This window comes from Pelophylax lessonae (assembly GCF_965119305.1).
Source record: "Pelophylax lessonae genome assembly, chromosome: 1".
Taxonomy (NCBI): Eukaryota; Metazoa; Chordata; class Amphibia; order Anura; family Ranidae; genus Pelophylax; species Pelophylax lessonae.
This window is the reverse complement of record NC_138768.1, coordinates 303,542,394-303,564,555: the sequence shown is the minus strand read 5'-3', so window position 1 is coordinate 303,564,555 and position 22,162 is coordinate 303,542,394.

Genomic DNA, 22,162 nt, shown 5'->3' with positions numbered 1-22,162 from the left:
CAGTATTGTTCAAGCTGACTAACATGTGCAGTTTAGTACAAGGAGCTTTAAATCTATATATTTGCCACTAGACAGTAGTATAAGCTGCACAGACAAGGAACTGACCATCTGAGCAGCCTGTACTACTTCTCAAGGGCTCAAGGTGATAAGTGGTCAAAAGGAAAAGTGCAGGTAGACCACTAGTAATAAAAGTTTGGGGACGGGGACTAGTTCTATGACCCCTGTAAAGGAATTAGTCCCCAGTAAAAATAATTTATTCTTCAGGGTTGAACAAAGGTATTTTTTTCCTATTATGCAATACTATGAAGATTTTGGAGAACACATGACTGGCACAAACAGGTTACTTGGTGAGGAAAAATGCAAAGGCAAACCAGGTTCCTAAGTGAGTTCCAGTTAGAGATGAAAGAATCCTACACATAAGTTGTTACTTCCCAATTTTTTGGGAAGGGGAACTAGAAAGTCAAGGTCCAGCACTGTATGGACAACCTTATATATTGCTCTCATGGCTTTGCATCTGTGGTTCAACTTGTAGTTTTGGGAAACACGTCATGGCACAAAAAGGTTCAGTTCAATATATTTCTTACTAGCTAGGATATAAATTCTTTTTTGTGTGCATTAAATTCCTTTGTTAGTCTAGATATTGCATTGTAGATGTAATAATGACAGCATAACTACTGTGCACAACCGTTGCAGAGAGCAGAGCCATGGGATGGACCCAGCAAGTCCTCCCACGACAGGCTGGCTACAGAAAATTAAAAGAGGGGTGTGTGTAAAAGACCAGACCAATAAAGAAAGGGCAGCAGTGAACAGTCATCACTCCTGCACAGTCGCAACATGCAAGAGTTGTTTCATGCTGGCCTACTCGTAGCACAGGAAAAAATTATAAATTATAATTATAAAAAAATTGAATTTTGCAAATGTCTCCCCAATATTATTTCTTCTTTTGATCAAATGCCCATGGCCTATAGTGTTAGGCTGTTTTTTCCATTGGTTGAAAGCTCTTTATTTTTTCTGCTTAAATATTCTTAATGTTATTTTTCTCTTAGGATCAAATGTTAGGGAATATTGCTTTCACCCCGCAAATGGCAACAAGTAGAAACTTACTTTATACACATATTACAAAAAATATTCTTGACATATGCATGAATGCTGAGACATTCAGAAAGTATTTTTTTTTTAAAAAGTAGACCACCAAGATTTATATTTAAACAATATAAAGTTATGTTGAAATGTAACTGTAAAGTGCATCTGTACTCAAATATAAACATATAATTAGAATAATATTCTTTCTGGAGGGGCTAAATGAAGCGTAACTAAATATTTAAGTACTTACAGTACCTTTCCCAGAGAAAAAAGTGGTGAGGGTTCAGTGTCATATATGGGAAGGCATAGGCATTGGTCATGTTGATAATGTTAAGAATCAGAAAGTCTAAACTTTAATCTTGCCTTCCTAACATGGCTAGGAATATAGGCCTTCAGTTGACCAACAATGAAGAGAAGATGGAGCAGTATTTTCCACCTCTTCTATTACTTGTAGCTATCCTAGAAACACTGTTAACATAACTTTAATTTGCATTGGGGTTTAAAACTATTTAAATTAGGAATAAAACATATCCTTTACAATGAAACATATCCTTTACATAATTTAGAAGCTGTTTTCAATTTTCTTGGTCTGAGTTTTGGCCATCCTCAGGATGGGCTATAAAAGAATGGCCTTGCCACAAAATGTTTTACCGGTTAAAAGTCTTTATGATGAACAAATGAAATGTTAATGCTAATACTTGCCGCATTTTCAAATTAATGAATCCAATTTTATTTACTTTAAAACCATAATATTTATTCCTCCCTCTATTGGACAACTGTAAATTGTAGATAAAGTATTAGGTCACATTTATTCCTGCAGTTTCCCTAAGTTACTATTTTTTATTATTCCTTGTGTTTTTTCAGCTGTAAATTAGCACACAGTCTGCATATTTAATGTGTTTATATTTTTGCCTCATATTAAATATATTTAATCTGTTTAAAGTTGTTTTAGTCTGCACTGAAAAAAGAAAAAGCTGTATGGAGCACTTTGACATAGTAAGTATAGGAAACATTGGTGTACAAAGATGCTTTGGTGTAATGGCTCAATAGAGGTTAAAGTAGAACTTTGGTCAGGCAATGGATATTCAAATATTGGGCCTGGAACTTTGGCCAGGCTTATGGACATTCAGTGTAATGGCTCAATAGAGAATAAAGTAGAACTTTGGCCAGGCTATGGGCATTCAAATATTTACTTTTACAAATGGCACTTTCAGTTTAAATCAGGTAAATATATTCCGATTGCATTATTTCTCATATATATCAGTATTTATTTAGCATCAGTAGTTTAAACAGCACTTTACAAAATAAAGGATGAGGACACAGTTACAATACAACTCAATATTAACAGGTTAGGAGGGCTCTGCTCATGAGAGCTTACAATCTAAAATTGATAAAAGGTAATAACTGTGAGGGATAAGCTCAAACAGAAAGTAGAGGTAATATTTAAGGTGAAAGTAGATTAGGATTTTCTGATGTGTTGAAGAGATGAGTTTTAAGGACCTTTTATAGGCAGACAGAGATGAAGATAGCTGGAGAAATTGGGGTGGGGAATTTAAAAAGATGGGAGAGCCTCTGGAGAAGCCCTAGGGGTGACAAGGGAGCTAGAGAGCATGAAGTAGAATGGAAGGTTTGGGTAATCTACTGGGATGAGGTTGGTTATGTAGTTTAGGGCAGAGTTATGGATAGCTTTATTGCCACTAGTATTTTACATTTTATGTTGGGCCAGCAAAAGTCAGTGGAAGGATTGGCAGAAAGGGGTAATGGCCACTGAATGGCTGGTAAGGTTGATGAGTCTATTAGCATCATTGATTTTGAACAGAGGAGGGATATCTTGTGTAAAAGTAGGCTAACGAGAAGGGAGTTGCAAAAGTCAAAAGGCGAAAGATACCAAGGGAGCGAATAAGTAACTTTGTGGTGTTTGTTAAGAAAGGGCACATTTTGGAAATATTATGGAGGGTAAGGTAATATAGGTTAACATGGCCTGAGAACAGAGCCTTGGGACCCCTAAGGAAAGAGGAATAAGAGAGAGGTGATAGAGTTGTAAGTTACAATAGAGATGCATTTAGATAGGTAAGAGGAGAACCAGGAGACAGCAGAGACTTGAAGGAGAAGGGAGTGGGCTTTTTGAGGAGGAATGGGTATTCAACTGTATCAAAGGAAGCAGAAAAGTTTAGGAGTATAAATACAGAGAGGTGACCATTGGTTTTAGCAGCTAGTAAAGCATGGTGGAGTGTTGCATGTGGAAACCAGACTGTAAGGAATCAAAAAGGTTGCTATCACTAAAGTAGTAGTTTGGACAAGGTGTTCAACAAGCTAGGAGGTAAATGGGGGTAAGGATATGGGTTTTAAGTTGTTCAAACTGGTAGGGTCCAGTGAGGACTTTTAAGTACTGGGGTGACTATTGCATGTTTTAGGAGGTGGAGAATATGCTAGTAAGGAGGGAGAGAGTGAAGATGTGAGTTAAAGAGCAAAGAATAGAGTAAGAGTGTGATTGTAATAGTTATGAGGGAAAGAGGGAAGGGGCAGGTAGATGATGAGGTGGGCCCCAGAAAAAAGTTTAGCAACCTCCTCTGTGGTAACAGAGTCAAAAGTTGAAAGCATTGAATGTGGTGGTAGACATGGCATGTTAGGTGGGGAAGATATCTGTGAAGTGGAAATCTTGGCACAATTTAAGACATTCAAAGTATCACCTTTCAAATTAGCCTAATGCCCCGTACACACGTGCAGATTATCTGAAGACTTTTGTCTGCAGACTTACCAAAACCATATAATATGAGGTCAAACCTAAACACTTTCAATTTGTATGCAATCCGGCAGGCCCTTGCACTACATAGAAAAGGTAAATCTGAAGACAAAAGTCTTCAGATAATCTGCGCGTGTGTACGGGGCATCAGTCTGAGTAGAAAAACATGTCCCTGCCAGCATGTTGGAGAAAAGGACCCTTAAAGTGGTTCTAAAGGTTCGAGTTTTTTTTAACCTTAATGCATTCTATGCAATAAGGTAAAAAAAAACCTTCTTTGTGCAGCAGCCCCCCTTAATACTTACCTGAGCCCGATCTCAATCCAGCAATGTGCACAAGAGCCTTGGCTCTCCGGGGACTCTCCCTTCTCATTGGCTGAGGCAGCAGCAGGAGCCATTGGCTTTCAATCACAGCCAGTGAGCCATTCAGGAGAGGGAGGGGGTGGGGCCCGAGTCATTGCTCTGGGCGTGAATGGACACGCAGCGCAGAGCAGTAGCTCAGGAGTGAGCATGCCTGGGTACAAGCTGCTTGCTCTGGGGGCACTTGGCAGGAGGGAGAGACCAGGAGCGCCGAGAAGAGAAGAATCTGGGCTACTCTGTGCAAAATCACTACAAAAAGCAGGTGAGTATAATATGTTTGTTATTTTTAAGAAAAAAAAAACAAGACTTTATTATCACTTTAAGATGGCTATACACTAGTAGATTTTCAAATGAACATTTATACAAGCTTTTTTACAAAAATGTGTACGGAAATACTCATCAGTACATTTGATTTTTTGTTGAATGTCATTTGAAAGTACTTCAAAATATTGTTTGTTTTTGCTGACCATCCTATAGAACTTTTACTGCTTTAGGGCAGCAGCTGTGGGCAAAATCATGTACAGTATATATAAGTGATTTTGCATTTCTGCCCGCAGGGGACACACGCCTGCTGCCAGCCAGCCGCTTCTGCTATAATAATTCCCAGCATAAGCTGATCTGTGGGTCTCTGGGACTGGTATTCTCTGGCACTTGCCGATCATTCATAAAACATGGAGAACTGAGATATGCCTATTTACAAAAGGGGGGATGGGGCGATTCTGTGTCTGTGCAAAGCAGAGACTAGAATCCGTCTCTTCCCCCTAGTGAAAGCACCACACTGTGTACACAAATACACTGGCTAGGCACATAGTTAACCCTTTGATCTCCTTAGATGTTTAACCCCTTCCCAGCCAGTGTCATTAGTACAGTGACAGTGCATATATTTAGCACTGATCACTGTATTAGTGTTACTGGTTCCTGCAAAGTGCCAAAATGGTCAGTTAGTGTCTGACAGTCTGCCACATTATCTCAGTCCTGCTATAAATCACTGATCACTGGCATTACTAGTATAAATAAATAAAAATTCCATAAATATTTCCCATAGTTTGTAGACTATACGTTTATATATGTATATACGCTATAACGTTTGCGTAAATCAATCAATATGCGCTTATTGGAATTTTTTTATCAAAAATATGTAGCAGAATACATATTGGTCTAAATTAATAAAAGAATTAGATTTTTTACATTTTTTTATTGGATATGTTTTATAGCAGAAAGTAAAAAATGTTGTTGTTTTTTTCAAAATTGACAGTCTCTTTTTGTTTATAGCGCAAAAAATAAAAAATGCAGTTGTGATCAAATACCACCAAAAATAAACTCTATTTGTGTGAAAAAAATGATATAAATGTTATTTGGGTACAGCGCTGCATGACTGCCCAATTGTCAGGTAAAGTAACACAGTGCCGTATCATTAAAAATGGCCTGTAGAAGAGGTGTAAGTCTTCCGGAGGTCATCTGATTTTGGAATAAATGGACTTTACCTAACAAAAACCACATACACTGATACAAGTTCCTAAATCTGATGCTGTTTATTCCAGCCATGGATTGTCCTGGCTCTGACTCAGCAGAGGGTATGTCGGACATCTGAAGAAAGACCACTGCTTGCACGCAGAGAGTCGGGGGCCTCTGTAGCATGCACGCAGGGTGTAGGCTTTTCTAGTTATACTCTGGCTTTTTTTCTAAAGAAAATTATCTGTATAGCTTTGCACAACATTTATTTAATATTTAACAAGCAGTAAATAAGTTATAAAGCAAAACCTGTGAAGCCAAAGGCACTGTGGAGTAATTACTTCTAAAAAATCACAGCAGAAGCTTTTCAGTTTGGCTTTCGCGCTCTCTCTGCAACTCAGTTCCTTTCGAACCTTAGTAAACTACTCTTTTTCATCCACTGCACTGATGATGGTCAACAAGTCTGGAGCAGCTGTATTCAATTTGGAATAAATGGCTCTACTTAATTATTTGTCCAGAGAAGCATAAATTAATGGCCATTATCCTGTAATGATAAATAACCACCATGTTTTAGGGATATGTTACATACATATGTGACAAAAGTGAAACTTCTCCACTACTATGATTTGTAGCGATGCAGTGGTGGTTTTTTTTTTTTTGTTTCTTTTGGCCAATCTCACCACAACATGTCTGGTTATACCTCCTAAATTCGGCTGAATGAACGACGGGTCCCGGCGGCCACCGCGGCCCCTGGACAGGCTGATTGGCTTCCGCTGTGTCCAATCACGCGCTCCGGCAGCACGCGCCCCTGACATCTCCTGCACAAAATCACATACATGTATGTGATTTCACGCAGCCGGGCCGCTATGCAGTATTTATGTGTCAGGCGGTCCGGAAGTGGTTAAATAGAATCTTGAGCACTGAACAATTATTTATTAAAATCACACTTCTAAGGAATTTCATAGAAAAACATTGATAAACTACAGATTACTGAGTGGTGACAACTTTCCAATATCAGCACATTTGGTGACAAAGGCTCATAAAAATTCGGCCTTGCATATTACCCATTTTTCCATTTTCAATGCATTTACAAGGCCAGTGCCATGGTTGACATACTATGAGATCATTGTCTTCTTATACTTGTTTCCTTCTTATAACAATGATTGCTATCCTAACAAAGGGAGGGACCAGTGTTAGAGCATGAGACCCCATTACAGCCTACCCTGTGTTCTCTAATAGTTTAGAATGAGTCATCCCTCTTACAGTATGTGCTTAAACCTTATTGTGACTTTCCATTAAAATTATATACAATTTTTAAGTGTTCTGAGTATTACTGAAGTCTTCACCTGTATATAAAGCCTCTCTCAAGTATTCAATTTTTTAATAGATTGTTAAAAATAAAGTACTTTATGTTATGGATTATATACATAGTTTATGTGAATGAACAGTATAAATGCATTGCAGAGAATACAGGAAAATTGCAAAATTTTACTTTTAACACAAATCCTCAGACAATGGTTACATATATCTATGCAACACATGCTTATGTATTTTCCTTTATATATATATATACATATATATATATATGGGCAATAACAATAAAACCTTTTATGCATAAAGAGTTACTTGGCAAATCTTTATACTGGCCTGGATATATTATTTAACATGTTGATTGGGTTGCCTCTAAGACAATATTTGTTTCAAGCAGAACGGATCCAATATTCTAATCTTTCAAAGTCAATAAGATTATTCAGTCCCTTCATTACCAATATAAATGTAGTTGTCTGCCAAAAGTTATGTCCTTTTTACAATGTGTTGACCAAAACTGGACATGGCCTCACAAGTGATTTACACATAAAAAGTATTATTACATCAGCAGTTTTATCTCTGTTTTATACATCCAAAGATGTTCTTGCTCTTACAGCTTCTGTTTCGCATTGAGTGGTGCTGCTTAAAGTCCTGCACCGGGTCTGTTTTGCCAAACTGTATTTTATTTATAAGGGTTACTTCACTGTTAATGGATTTAACCATTAAAGTGTTACTAAACCCAGAAGCCTGCATTCACTATATCTGGTCTCCCACAGTACACAGAATATGGAAATGCAATAGTTTTAGTAAATATAAACTGCTAAATATCTTTTCTCATCAGCAGTTGGAGCAGTCTTGTGACTTCTATTCTCCCATGATTGTCCTATGAGGATGCAGGACCCCTGACCCTCTGTCTGAACAGTGCTGATTGGTCCTGTGCCAATCACATGCAGTATCCTTAGAAAGAAAAAAATCCTGTCTAGCAAAATACACCAAACTTAGCATGCGCAGCTTGTCCCCTTGCCTCTGTACTATCTGAAGATGGTTTGGGGACTCTGGAAGAAGGGGAGGTTCAGAAAAGACAGGATCAAACAGAGGATTAACCTCTTAGGTTCCACAGTGAGTATAAAAAGCATGCTTTACTGTATATACGTACTGATTTTACTGTTGTGGGTTTAGTAACACTTTAACCTTTTATTTTTCTACATTACATTGACCAAAATTATTTAAAACAATTTAGGAAGAATGCAAAAGAGATTCTTTGAAAAGTATAAATAGCTATGATATCAGCAAGAAACCTGGGAATGTGACAACACATTAACAAAAAATGGTAATACAGAGATACTCCCGCACTATCAATATGTAAGATGGTCAGAATAACCAACTGCTGCAGGCACCGATCAGCCAATTAGCCAATCTCTGAGGACGTCACAGGAAGTTACGAAACGCATTCGATTGGAACGCATAGCGTCATTACGGTACGTCAGGTGGAACGCAAGCCGGAAGCACAGCTCGCCACTCTGCAGAGAGGAGGTGCAGCCCGCACAGCTGACCGCCGAAAACCGTTTTTTACTTGTATACCTACCTGCTTTTAAAAACCCACATTGTGGGTAGTAAATAACTTTAATTATACTACACCATCTGGAGCTTTTTTCCTTCCTCCATATTTACCTGGTTTCATACCCTGGCGTGAGGAGGAGCCTGGTACCAGTCCATAGGAATCTAAAGGGGAACCCATCCCAGCCCAGGGGGCAATAAAGCGCGAGTGGTCCTAATGCTATAAGGCATATAGGTCCCATAGGATCTGGTAAGTGATTTAATCTACCCACAAACACAGTGAAGCGAATCAATGTCACTGAATTTATGGATATCCACGGTTGAGCACCTGAACTTTTGAACCCATTGAATAAATACAGTCACCAAGGACATTTGAATACTTTGAGCACAACAGTCACCTATTTTGGACTTTATCATATGTGATCAGTCACTATTTATTCTTGATTCTATTTATTGATTCATTTATTAATTCATTATTTATAAAGTCACTAATGCAAATTGGGGCACATATTATTTTTTTAGATCAGTGAGTTATTATTTGTATTTATATATTTGTTTTTGCGAACACCATAATATACTCAGCAAGCGCTGTAGCTAGCTTTTGTGTTAAGGCTATTACTCACATTTACCGTTTATAATCTACAGCTGCTGCTGCACCATTCACTTTATTATATTATATATATTATATCATTACCTACTCATCCCTGTATTAAATTCTTGGCGCGGGGAATATACCTTGGTATATTTTTTACATAGATCAGCCAATCTGTAGCTCCAAAAATCAAATACATAAAATGTTGGTGCTGCACTGTCAGGTACCTACTGATAAGCGTGAACCTCAGGTGCACATGTGACAGACTGAAAAGTGCATATAGTAATAAAGAAATGTGAATAGATGATTGCAAGATTGAAAAATACCATATATGAAACACAAAATGTCTCACATTCAGTGTTCAGAAATAAAGAAATGTGAATGAGGTGAGTGGGGATGAGAATATTAAGCCAAAAAACATCAAGTGAATAAGGTAATCAATGAACATCAGTGATAAATATGTCAAAATAAATCCACATATAAAACTGGAAATCAAGTGAAAAAAAACAAAACATAAAAAGTCCAATGCACATAGGGATGAGTGCATGTGAAATCCCTTCACCCAAGCAGAAATGTGGCTGGTGTCTAACAAATCCAATGTAGTGACACCTGTGTGTATGCTGGCCTCTCACCCTACAGCTGTAATGTGACAGCATAAATGGATATCTTTCACTGTAAAATCCTATGCTTCCAAATTACAGTAGTCAAACACTAGGAAAGAAGTAAAGAACAAGGACTGGGTAGGGTGACTATGCTCCAATGGCTAGGGAGAAAGAAATCAACAAAATCCAGGTACTGACAAAGGAAAAATCACCTGAACAAAAGCCAATAACAGGAGTTCAGGTGGAAACATGTATAGTAGGAAAAGCAATGGATATATTATATTATATAGTGTGTCTAGAAATATGTTGTAGTTGATGTGCTAAAGAAGTATAGGCTGTTCACTTTGCAAAATGACTTTTTATCTTTTAAGGGGATTTTCCATGAAATGTCACGTTTGCTGATCATCATCCAATCACATAAAGTAAAAAAAACACATTTTCCCTTTTCCTTGTACGTGATTGGGTATTCTTTGCAAAGTCCATTTTCACATTTGATAAGTTAAAGGAAAATCCCCATGCAAAGTGAAAATTTGCTTTACAAAGTGGTCATACTCTACTTCTTTAGTAATTCAACCCCATTGTCTCTATAATAGCCAGTAGATGCTTTATGCATTTTAATTCAAATTTCATTGAATTGAAGCTTCGGTATATATTTCATGTTTCCTAAACCAGCTCTTAAATATATGTCATTTGTTGTGATTGGCTTTTTTATATATTTTCCCTGTGTTTTTAAACTGTTCGCTTTCCCAAAATGAACCACATTTCTGCATTTTTTAAATTACTTGACCTCATTTCATGAAACTGAATTTTTCCATGATTTGATTGCTCCTGGATGATCCAGACACTGCACAGTCTGCTTCTTCTCACTAGGTAGTAGATATAAGACCCAGCAGCAAAATGCAATATAGTTCAAAACAATGTGATGTTAATTTAATAGTCTTATATTTTTAGACATTATATACCAAAGAAAATGCTCTGAACTACTCTATGCTTTATCCTTCAAAGATACCTTAATTAGACCGCTACAACTCCTATTTTACGATAAATGTCAGGTAAGGGAATTTCCCTGACTGCCCAGTTCCAGGCAAAACAGTAGCCATCACTACACTAAGAACCAATAGACACAAGAATCATAGGTATTGTGTTACACTTAAGATACATGCAACCGACAGTTAAGGGCAACAAGCTAATACATATTAATACTTGATAAAGCCAAAGAAGAGGATATATGATAGATACACATTTTCATGTGCAGTTAGGCAAATAAATGAGCAATGGTCTAAAACAACAGCTGTTATAGGTCCAAGTAATACAGGATATAGTAGATCTTACATACAATCCAGACACAAACTCTCATTCAACTCTTCCTCAGACACGGAAGACTTAGGAGATATAATATCACATTTTTTTTTACATGTGCTAAAAATCATCCAGGGGTGAGCTGTGCATTACCTGTAAATATAAACTTGCATTAAACCCTAACTGGATGACTTTGTGTTTTCTCAAGCACCACATATCATGAACCATTTTTATTTTGTTTTGTTTTTTCTATGAAACAGTTTTTTCACCTTTTCTTTATCCTTTTTTGTAAGCCAGTTCTGACAATTTCCTGCAGCCTCTTTTAGCCACCTCCTGCCTACATGCATTCCATTTACCATGGCCTACATGTCGTTGGTCTTAACTGGTCTTTCAATAGTGACAAGAGTGAACGTTGCCTGCACAAGCCACCAAGAGTTTGATTGACAGGGTGACATCAAAGGAGCTCTATTGGGAGGACAAGGACCTTCATGACTAGGTTCACTAAGTATTGCTTCAATAAGAGCTGCCTTTTTTAAAGAAGAATGAAACAACTTTAAAAATAACATATTAAAGCTTAAAATAGGGTTTAACGATTGGGTTCAGGTCAAAAGGCCCTCATCTTAACAAGCTAGAAACAGCAAGCTAGGAAATCCACTTGGTATGTAGTTGAATTGCTAAGCTATGCCTAAAATGGTTCATATTTACTTTTTTTTAAGATTTCTAATACTATTTCTTAACACCTACTAGGGTATGTCCCTGTCTTATTGTCATTGTCTTTTTTCTTTGATGTACAGAATACGCCTTCAAATTCAAAATCGATTTGTTTGCTGTGTTTTAGAAGCAAATACAAGTAACTTTGGAACAAGCAGTTAGTAAGTTTGTATTTATCAAAGACATCAGCACCCTTCTTAACTGGGTCAGGGAGGAAAGAGTCTATAACAAAACACATATCCATTGTCAAAGACTATATAAAGATCTGTAAATTTTGAGGAAACAAAGGACAAATCATTAATCCACATCAAAAGTCTCATCCTTTGATACAATTTAACCCCTTTAGATTCCACAGAAGCAGGCAATGCTTCTGTCTATAAACCTCCACCTTAACATATCTAAACTGTAAAAGATTAACCTCAGTGGATTGATATCCCTAGTTCAGTTACAGTAATACTAATACCATTAACTCCCTATACCCCAACCAAATGTAATAGCAAGCAGAGAGCCCAGCCCCTGCACCAATAAAGCTGGAGCATGTTATAGCGTGTGCCGCGTGCCTGACACAAAACACTTGCGATAGCCTTTTCTTCCTCAAATAGGATCCTTATAAGCCATCGCTGTGTCTGGTTTTAAGGCTTGCCGCACTTCATATATCATAAGAAAGATAAACAGGGGCTTTCTTTTTTTTATTATTTAAAATGATTTCATTACATGGGGAGAAGGGGGATTTCATAATTTGTAACAGGTGTTTTCATCTTGAAGCAAGCAGAATGGAACAAAACCACTGGCAATTTGTTTTTGGGGTCATATTCAATTGTTGATACCAAGCCACAACGTGACATTTCATGGAACACAGATAGTGGTCTGTGTATAATAATGCTGGCATGTGGTGACCCAGCTACCTTAACAGCGGGTTGGTGATGTCATCTTCTTGCACCACATTTATATAGATGCTCTTCTTTCTCCCATAGAACTTTACATGCAGTACATTCCCCCTGCCATAACCAGGACACATGTTTATGCACTATGTGAACACACACATTGAAGGTCTGCAATATATTTTATGTTAACATTTTTATTCTATGTATGTTCTTCGTTATGGACTGAAATTTATTCCTATATGCAGAAATACATCCATAAAATTTATTTTCCGCTGAATAGGTAATTATTTGCTTATGTAGCTTTGAATGCATTGGAATCATAAGTGAACATTAAAGTGTATGATGTCAATAATGTACACTTTGATCATCTACAGCACTTATTTTCTCTGAAAGGTAAAGTCTTCATAATGGGTTTTTAAATTCCTGACCATGGCTGACATTTTTCTCTGTTAATATTGTAAGGTGTGCTTTTCTGAACTATTACTATGCCACTATTTGTGCTTTTCATGTTTTTGATAGAACTGGTGAAGGAGAAATTGCTCCTACAAAAAGTATTTCTTTTGTATCCTCTTTGATGCTGAATTAAATTCAGGGATTCCATCTTTTTAAAAATGCAGTAAGTTTCCCACTTCATTTTTGGGGGGATTTTGTTTTGAATTGTTGGCAGGCATATTTTATTGGATCTACATTATGCTCTATTACAATCAGATTCTACTCCATTGCACATTAGTGATGCTCCATCATAGCAAGTTGGGGGGGGGGGTGTTGCTGACCTATCTGTCTTGCTTAGTACAGTGAAGGTCAACAACCAGGCTTTGCTGTCCATCAGGGGTGCAAACATGACAAAACTGGATGAACAGAGTTGCAACTTTTCGCTAGAATTATCATATACCTTATATGTAGATAACTATACGAAAATACTAAGAAAACAAGCTTTTCGCATACGGTAAATGTGAACACAAAATATCCAGTATTAGGCTTACAAATTATTGGTAAACAGTGGAAAAACAGGATTTTTGCTTTCATATGATTGGATAATTGAAATTAATACAACTTTATCTTATTCACTAGGCTAAATGATCATTCAAGTGAACAGTCTTGATTTCTTTACTAAATCCATAAAACATTAGTAAAATTTAAACTTTAAATCTGTAGTCTTTATAGCACTGATGGTGCCAGCTACCAATATACAACTATATGAAGCATGTATAAATTGTTGTGGCTGTTATTATTCATACAAGAATAGTATGCATGTTCACCAGTTGCAATAAGTATTGTTACAAGTAGTGTTCTCTCCAAAGCTATGACACCTACCTGTGAAAAAAAATGAAATTCATAACTAAATGAGCAACATTAAATGCATCTGTTCAATTCTAAATGAGAAAGGGCAGCGGGAACTAAAGAAGTATACATTATTCAAAATATAGATACCCTTGTAACATACCGAATCACTGTATCAACAAACCATGGGGCTCAATGGCAAAGGTAACAAGTATATAAAAAAACACAGGCAGGCAAGAACCACCAAAAGGACCATATATGTGAGCCACCGGGATATGGTTACAAACACAAGACCAAAAGTCAAAGAGTACCAAATTACAAAATGTATTGTTGAAAATACAAAACATTAAGCTGAAAAAATATCAAAAGGAACCACCCACCATACCTATAAAAAAGATAAAGTTGTCTTGAAACCCAAAGTATCAGCGCCAGACTCCACACTCACATGCTCACAGCCCAGTCATACTAAGTGGCCACAGAATGTGTATGTAAATAAAGCTAGTGGCTGTGTTTTGAAAAGAGGTTCCACCTTGAAAATGGCCGACAGTGACCACAGCAAAGGAGATAAAAATATTGATAATAATAATAATGGTGCAGCCCACTGTACCAGAAGTGTGGGTCTCCGCGGGTCAAGAACCAGATCCCCCTGCTGTTTGACCTGACGATCACCCAAATAGAATGAATTGTATATTGCGCTACTAGGCCACAGTGCGCCTAGGCGCAATGAAAATGTATAAGTGCCACATCCCAATGAATATAGGAATTTAGAAAAGAAAGAAATGTTGGACTTTACGGGCACTATTAATTAAAATTGTATACTTTATTAAGAGATAGTTTAAAATTATAACAAAAAACAAAAACAAAGGAAAAAGGATAAAGACCTTAAAAAAGGAGGCATATAGCCTCAGATACATATGCATACATGGTCACACATAAAATATGTTACATGCAAATATTGGAAAACAATAGCAACATAAACATCACATATTGATAGAGCTCAAAGACGATTACAGGAAGAGATGCTGAACCGCCCCTAAGTTTCACCTATATGAGCGTTGATAGACAGACTTTGGGTGTATCCAGGTTGCCCTACATGTTTCGCTTATAATATAAGCTTCCTCTGGAGCTACTGGTACAAAAAATGTCTGAATAGAGGTCAGGTGATGAACGGGTACAATATAGGTAGAATAGACCTTGTAAGGTATAGCAAGTGACGAGGGGGTTCTCTGTATCTGGAGTGTGCTGCCTATAAGCACCCAGCTGTTTTCAAAGGTATATAATTATGTTTTTAAGGAGGCCAAGGACTTGCCTCCATACAACCACAATTGTAATGCCAGTCAAGGGTACAAAATATGGAGCCTTGCAGGATATGGAAATCCCAGAGTAAAAGGCGCCTATGATAACATGGATACTCCGATAATGACAAGGCAGGAGATGTTGTAGGGCAGAGTGTCACTCCAGTGCAGGGATAGGTACCCCCCCGGATGGAGAATGCCGCCATGTATGAAACATGCAGGGCAACCTGGATACACCCAAAGTCTGTCTATCAACGCTCATATAGGTGAAACTCAGGGGCGGTTCAGCATCTCTTCCTGTAATCGTCTTTGAGCTCTATCAATAAGTGCTGTTTATGTTGCTATTGTTTTCCAATATTTACATGTAACATATTATATGTGTGACCATGTATGCATATGTATCTGAGGCCATATGCCTTTTTTAAGGTCTTTATCCTTTTTCCTTTGTTTTTATTTTTTGTTATAATTTTAAACTATCTCTTAATAAAGTATACAATTTTAATGAATAGTTCCCATAAAGCCCAACATTTCTTTCTTTTCTAGATTCCCCAATTAGACCAAGTACCCAGAGTAAGTAAACTGAGCGCTCCTGAGAATACTAAAGTACAGCAGTCTCAAAGACATATTCCAATGAGAAATGGGTAGTATTTGAACAATGTTAAAATTGTGACCAGGTGTCCACTACTGGTATTCATGCAAAATTAGCCTGGCTGAAAAATAAATTTCAGGAGCCTCTTAAGTATTCCTGGATGATGAGTACTGTAGGAAGCAACAAAAGGAATTAATCACTGACTTGAAGCTTGGCAACACTAGTAAGACATTCCACAGTCTATGAGGTTCCATTCTACTCCACTTAGCATTTGGTGAATTCATACACACAGCATTATCCACTTTATGCTGGACACCACAGTTTTTACCCTACACCGTGTCTTTGCACTTTACAAGCCATTCATAAAATGCAATCTGCAGTGTGGTGTATAACACTGCAGAGAGCACTCCATGATCCAAGGAGAGGATATGGAAAAATATTCAGGAGTAGAACCCAGAGACATGACTGGGCTCTACTTTCAAGTTTTTTTTTTCTTTGTTCATTTATTTTTTAAAGCAAAGGTATGGTCACAGTAAGGCCATATCACTGCTCTATAAATGCACCCCTTGGTGTCTGTCCTTACATGTGTTATTCATTATAAATGAAAGAGAAATAACTTTCAAGTGTTCAAAACCAAAAACTCAATCTCAGTAAGGCTGTCTTTTCTGAGAAAAGAAAAGATGAGAGCATATGACTCTTTGCCCATGTGGGTCATAAGCAGCGTCATGCCATTTTGCAGGTTTTGAGGATTGCCTCATAAAAAGGGAAAGCTTGTGCAGGTGCTCATGAAAAAACAATGGATGGGAGCAGTAAAAATAAAATCAAAGTCTGACTTGCTTTCTAATCAGGATCATTCCGTAAATTAATTCCAGCATTTCATTCTTAAAACTTGGTCACTTTAACTTATTCATATATAACATGATCACTCACAGCGAAGGTTCCAAATTTGTCATGTCAACAATGACAAATAACACTTTCAACACATTTGCATTGGGCAAAAGATATGCTAAGAGGAAGTATATTCACTTTAATTTTGTGTTAAATCAACATGCACAAAAGCACAGCTTGATGCAACTATTGTGTAACAACGTGTAAAGTTTTCCAATAATTTTTAATTTTTTCCAATAAGAAAGGGGGAATACAAAACATAGCAGCATTTGACACATAAGTAATGTGTAAAGTTTTTTTTTTTTTTTTTGTGTAATTTGTAGCTTACTCTGTACACAGAGGCAAAAAATGTACCCATTTTATATACAGGCTCTGCTTGCAGTGCTACACAGTGATTGTGCTTTACTTCTTCTCACAATCTACACAGGTTCAGAGTTGCCCGACTCACTGAAAACAACATACTCCATGTGAGTGATAACACAACACTTGTTGGAGATGGGTATAAAAAATGAAGAAAACTTTAAACCAGTATTTCTTAGCCAGGGTACCAGGAAACCCTAGGGTTCCTCCAAAGGTTGCTAGGGGTTCCATGAGCAATGAGCAATTCATGCTTCTCTTAGATAAGTTCCCAATGACAACAATGATCTTTTTAGCTATCTGTAAGGAGGTATTTCTTCCCAATGACCACAAGTGGAAGGAGCATTCTTCCCATTGATCTTCACACTAATGTATCATGAGGTGTAGATATAGTAATTTTAGGTAGAGGTTTCTTGAAACTGAAAGATAATTTAAGGGTTCCTCTGTGTTGAAAATTTTGAGATAGGCTGGTATAAACTATCTGTATCATATGTCTATGTCTTGAAAAACCTCAAGGTCCTAATACAATCAGGTTACTTAAATGTACTGTATGAGATACCATGCTAATGATTTGTCTGTAGAAGATTATTTTTTTCCTTGTTGGTTTTTTTTTTTTTGAAAATTTGTTTTTATTGAATTTTTGCACAAAAAAAACAGACAAGACAATGCCACGCAGGGCAACAAGCATAAACAGTGACAACAGGTCAAACCCCTCCCATACCACCCCCCCCCCCCCCCACTCCAGGCTCCCTCCAGCACGTCCAGTGCAAAAACAAAGCTTCCATCAGTAATAAAGATACCCCTCAAGTCTGCTCCAATTATCCAGTAGTAAGGTCATAGAACATATAGAGTAGTCCAGCACAGAGCCCACTAGCAGCAACCCCATGGCTTAGTCAAAAAATAGAGAGACTTCTATACATACAGTAAGAACACAATGAACAGGAAAATATCACCAACCGGCACCTTGTTGGTTTAATTAGAAACAAATTAATAAAATACATGTAAAATAATACTTTTAGGTAAAAACTGAAAATATTAATTAAAAAATATGCACTTAGTGAAAATATATTATACTATTATACTTAATGAAACAAATCTTGTAAAAATGTATGTTATACTGCAGCAGACAAACCAACATCAAGTTGTCTATCATCACCCTCTTCCTCTTTTGATACACATGAGGTTACATGTTTATAAAGAATTCTTCACAAAGTTTTGTCAAAAGGGATGCCCAAGGCTTTACCCCCCTCATTTCCATAGCTAGTCGTAAACACCAGTGTGACCGGCTTATGCCTTCATTCATTCCAGTCTAAGCACGCTTAAAGCGGAGTTCTGGCCTCGGGGGTCAATTTGAGCTAAAAATACCTCCGGGACAGTCAGGGCTCCGGGACATTCCATAATGGATAGCCTCTGAACTGTCCCGGGTCGCTCTTACCTGTAAGAAGAAATACTTACCTTGAAAATTTCTTCTCCAGCGCTGCCATCTCAGGTGTGGGCAGCTGAAGCCACAGCGTCCCTCTTCGTGTCCTCTTCCATGACGTCAGAGTCCCACAATGCACTGCACCGGCCCCGTTCGTCACTTCCGGTGCAGGCACGGCATCCCTGCACGGCTTCTGGTATGCCCAGAAGCTGTTTAGCAGTGAATGCCGCGCCTGCACCTGAAGTGACAAGCGGGGCCGGTGCAGGCGCATTGATTCCTGGGAGCGATGACATTCAGCTCCCAGGAATCATCGCAAACCAAAAGTGACGGAGCAGGCCGCGGCCGCAGAGGGAGGAAGTGGATGGAAGGTGAGTATATTTTCTTCTATAATAAGGTAAGTGACCAAAAAAAAAAATCGCCAGTATCCATTTCTTTTTCAGGTTCCCCTTAGCAAGCGGATGGCCCAAAATCGATTTTATCGATTTTGTGGCCGGAACTCCGATTTAAAGAGAACGTATAGCGGTTTTGTACATATTGTCTTTCTTTTTTTTTTTTTTTATTGCCAGGACCAGCATTTTTAATTTAAATAATGTGGTTTTGTTTAGCTAAATAAATATGAAAAATTTATAAAAAAATATCAAACACTGAATATTTTGTAGTTTGACAGGTAGCCAGCTGTTGGAGATCCCCTGGGGGAATGTTATCATGCAGGCTGGGCTCACATCACTAAGGACTAGGCAGTGCTCACAGGTCATTATTGTGTCATTTATTCTAGGCGAGACAAGAAAGAAGAAGAAGGTCCCGTGACACTACCAGACCAGCTAGAAGACTGCAGAAAATGTGTATGTATATATATGTATATATATATATATATGCACGTGCACACAACTGGTCGAACATGGCGAAGCTTCTTCTGAGTGGAACCTGCCCTGGTAAATCGCTGTATGGTCTTGGCCACCTGTGCTGAACCTCAGTTTTTAGGGTCTTGGCAATCTTCTTATAGCCTAGGCCATCTTTATATACAGCAACAAGTATTTTTTTCAGATCCTCAGAGAGTTCTTTGCCATGAGGTGCCATGTTGAACTTCCAGTGACCAGTATGAGAGAGTGCGAGCGATAACACCAAATTTAACACACCTGCTCCCCATTCACACCTGAGACCTTGTAACACTAACGAGTCACATGACCCTGGGGAGGGAAAATGGAAGATTGGACCCATTTTGGACATTTTTCCTTAGGGGTGTACTCACTATCTTTTGCGAGCGGTTTCGACATTAATGGCTGTGTATTGAGTTATTTTGAGGGGACAGCAAATTTGCACTGTTATACAAGCTGTACACTCACTACTTCACATTGTAGCAAAGTGTAATTTCTTCAGTGTTGTCACACGAAAAGATACAATAAAATATTTACAAAAATGTGAGGGGTGTACTCACTTTTTTGAGATACTGTGTATATATATATATATATATATATATATATATATATATATATATATATATATATATATAATTTATTTATTTTTATTTTTTTCATTAAAAAAGACCTGGAAGGATTTAGGAGTTGTGTGTTTCAGGCTGAGTTCCCATAGCTAAAGCTTTGCTTTAAAAAATAATTTTAAAAAAATTAACTAAACCCAGTACATTTTCCATTTAAACACAAACAGTTGCATCAGGTAGCTGATAGTGTTTAACAATACAGAGCCAAGCGGGCCAGGCATACAGAAGACATCTCTGATCCTAGCTTATCATGGGGAAGATTGGCTAGCAGTTTTGGCAGGTCCCTATTGTCTGATCTGGCCAAATACAACCAGATCCTAATACTGTGGGCACCTAAAGGGTACTTTTAGGATCTGACACAATCATTTTTGTATGTTACACCCCCTTTGCACAAATACATTTTACAAGCATTACCTACAGCTAACAGGTTCTAAAGCTACATCCGCAAAGCTGTTATCCACTAACAGTTTGGGCAGTTCTGGAATGAACAGACATTAAGACTCTACAAGCGGAGTTAGACAGGCCCATTTTGTAGGGTAACTTGCTAAATGATGCTGAAAAAAATCTTAATGGGAAGTATAATACATATCTTATCAGCTAGCTCATAGTTTGACATATTATTTCAGAAAGTGCCATAAAGTATTTTTTTACATGTATGTATGCTCCACTAGCATATTTTAGTTATTGTATTAAAGAGGATTTAATTTCTAGTTTTAGATAGAGTGTGGAAGGGCTAAGGCCTTGTTCACACAGGGCAATTACTTCCGTGTCCCGTGGAGGGCAGTGTTTACCAGCACGGGGATGCACAGGTGTTACCTGCTTCCTTGTGCCAGCAGTCCCATAGCTGTCAATTGGATCACAGTGGCTGCATGGCCAGAAACACAGTACATTCAAGTCATGTACCCGCACCCACATGGATGTAATATTTAGAGCAGCAGCTGTTGCATCCCACTGGGACTTTCAGCACAGGGATGCATACAACACCTGTAAGTGCCCCATGGTCCATTTTTTGAGATTTCACTTCTTCACTTTTTCCAGTAACAACACTCAAATTTTAGATGTCATCGTACTTTCTGTCCTTAAGACTACCGCAAGAAAAAACTGACAGGAAACCTAACCCTTTACCCAAAATTAGATATAAATTCCCACTTTAAAAACATACAAGCTTTGTAGTTACTGTAAAATTGATTTCTTATTTCATTGAGGGACACAGGATGTCACATGCAGTCAAGTTATTTGGCTGCCTGCAATAGGTTTGGACACCAACAAAGAGAAAAATTCTAAGCCAGCCCCATATTTTACCCTCTTCTACCCAGCATGCCTCAGTTATATAGAAAAATAGTATTAGGTGAAAGAGCAAGGAACACAGAGGGGTGGGACTTTACAGTAAGTACAAAAAAATGTATTATTTTTCTGGTTCATTGACAGACACAAGATTTCAGACACAGTCAGTCGGGATGGCCAAAAGCAGTCCAACAGAAAAATGGAGAACAGCCACTGATATGCCCACAAGAAGGGCCTGAAGATTGTCTGCTACTTAGAACCACCTTAAAGACTAAAATCCAGAAGTGAACCAGATGAGGTGAAGCTGCCAATGACCAAGGGGAGACCACAGAGGATAATTCTATAGCTCAAGATCAGGACAGGCAATGATCATCTCCAGAAAGGAATGACTCCACCCAAAGTAGCACTGAACGAGAATCTGAGAAACCAAAAACCCACAAAACAGATGGAATAACATAACTACCGATTAAGGAAGAATAGGCTCATATCATGATGTGGTCTAAAGAAAAAAACACTGAGGCAAACCCACAGGAAAACAAATCCCCATATTAAACCTCAAATGAAACCAGGCCCGCAAGACAAGACAGCCTACAGAGAAAGGCCCAAATCTTACACTCCAGATACCTAGGATTAAGGTAAAGAAAAATTAATGAAAGAAAGAGGAAGATCTCATTAATGGAGATATCCAAAGAATGTGAGAACCATCACAGCACAATAAATTATAATGGTTGCACAGTAGCTCTCGGACCAAAGGAAAATAGGTCCATGTACAGTATCTCATAAAAGTGAGTACACCCCTAACATTTTGTAAATATTTTATTATATCTTTTCATGTGACAACAGTGAAGAAATGACACTTTGCTACAATGTAAAGTAGTATTAAATTATTTAATACACAGCCATTAATGTCTAAACTGCTGGCAACAAAAGTGAGTACACCCCTAAATAAAAATGTTCAAATTG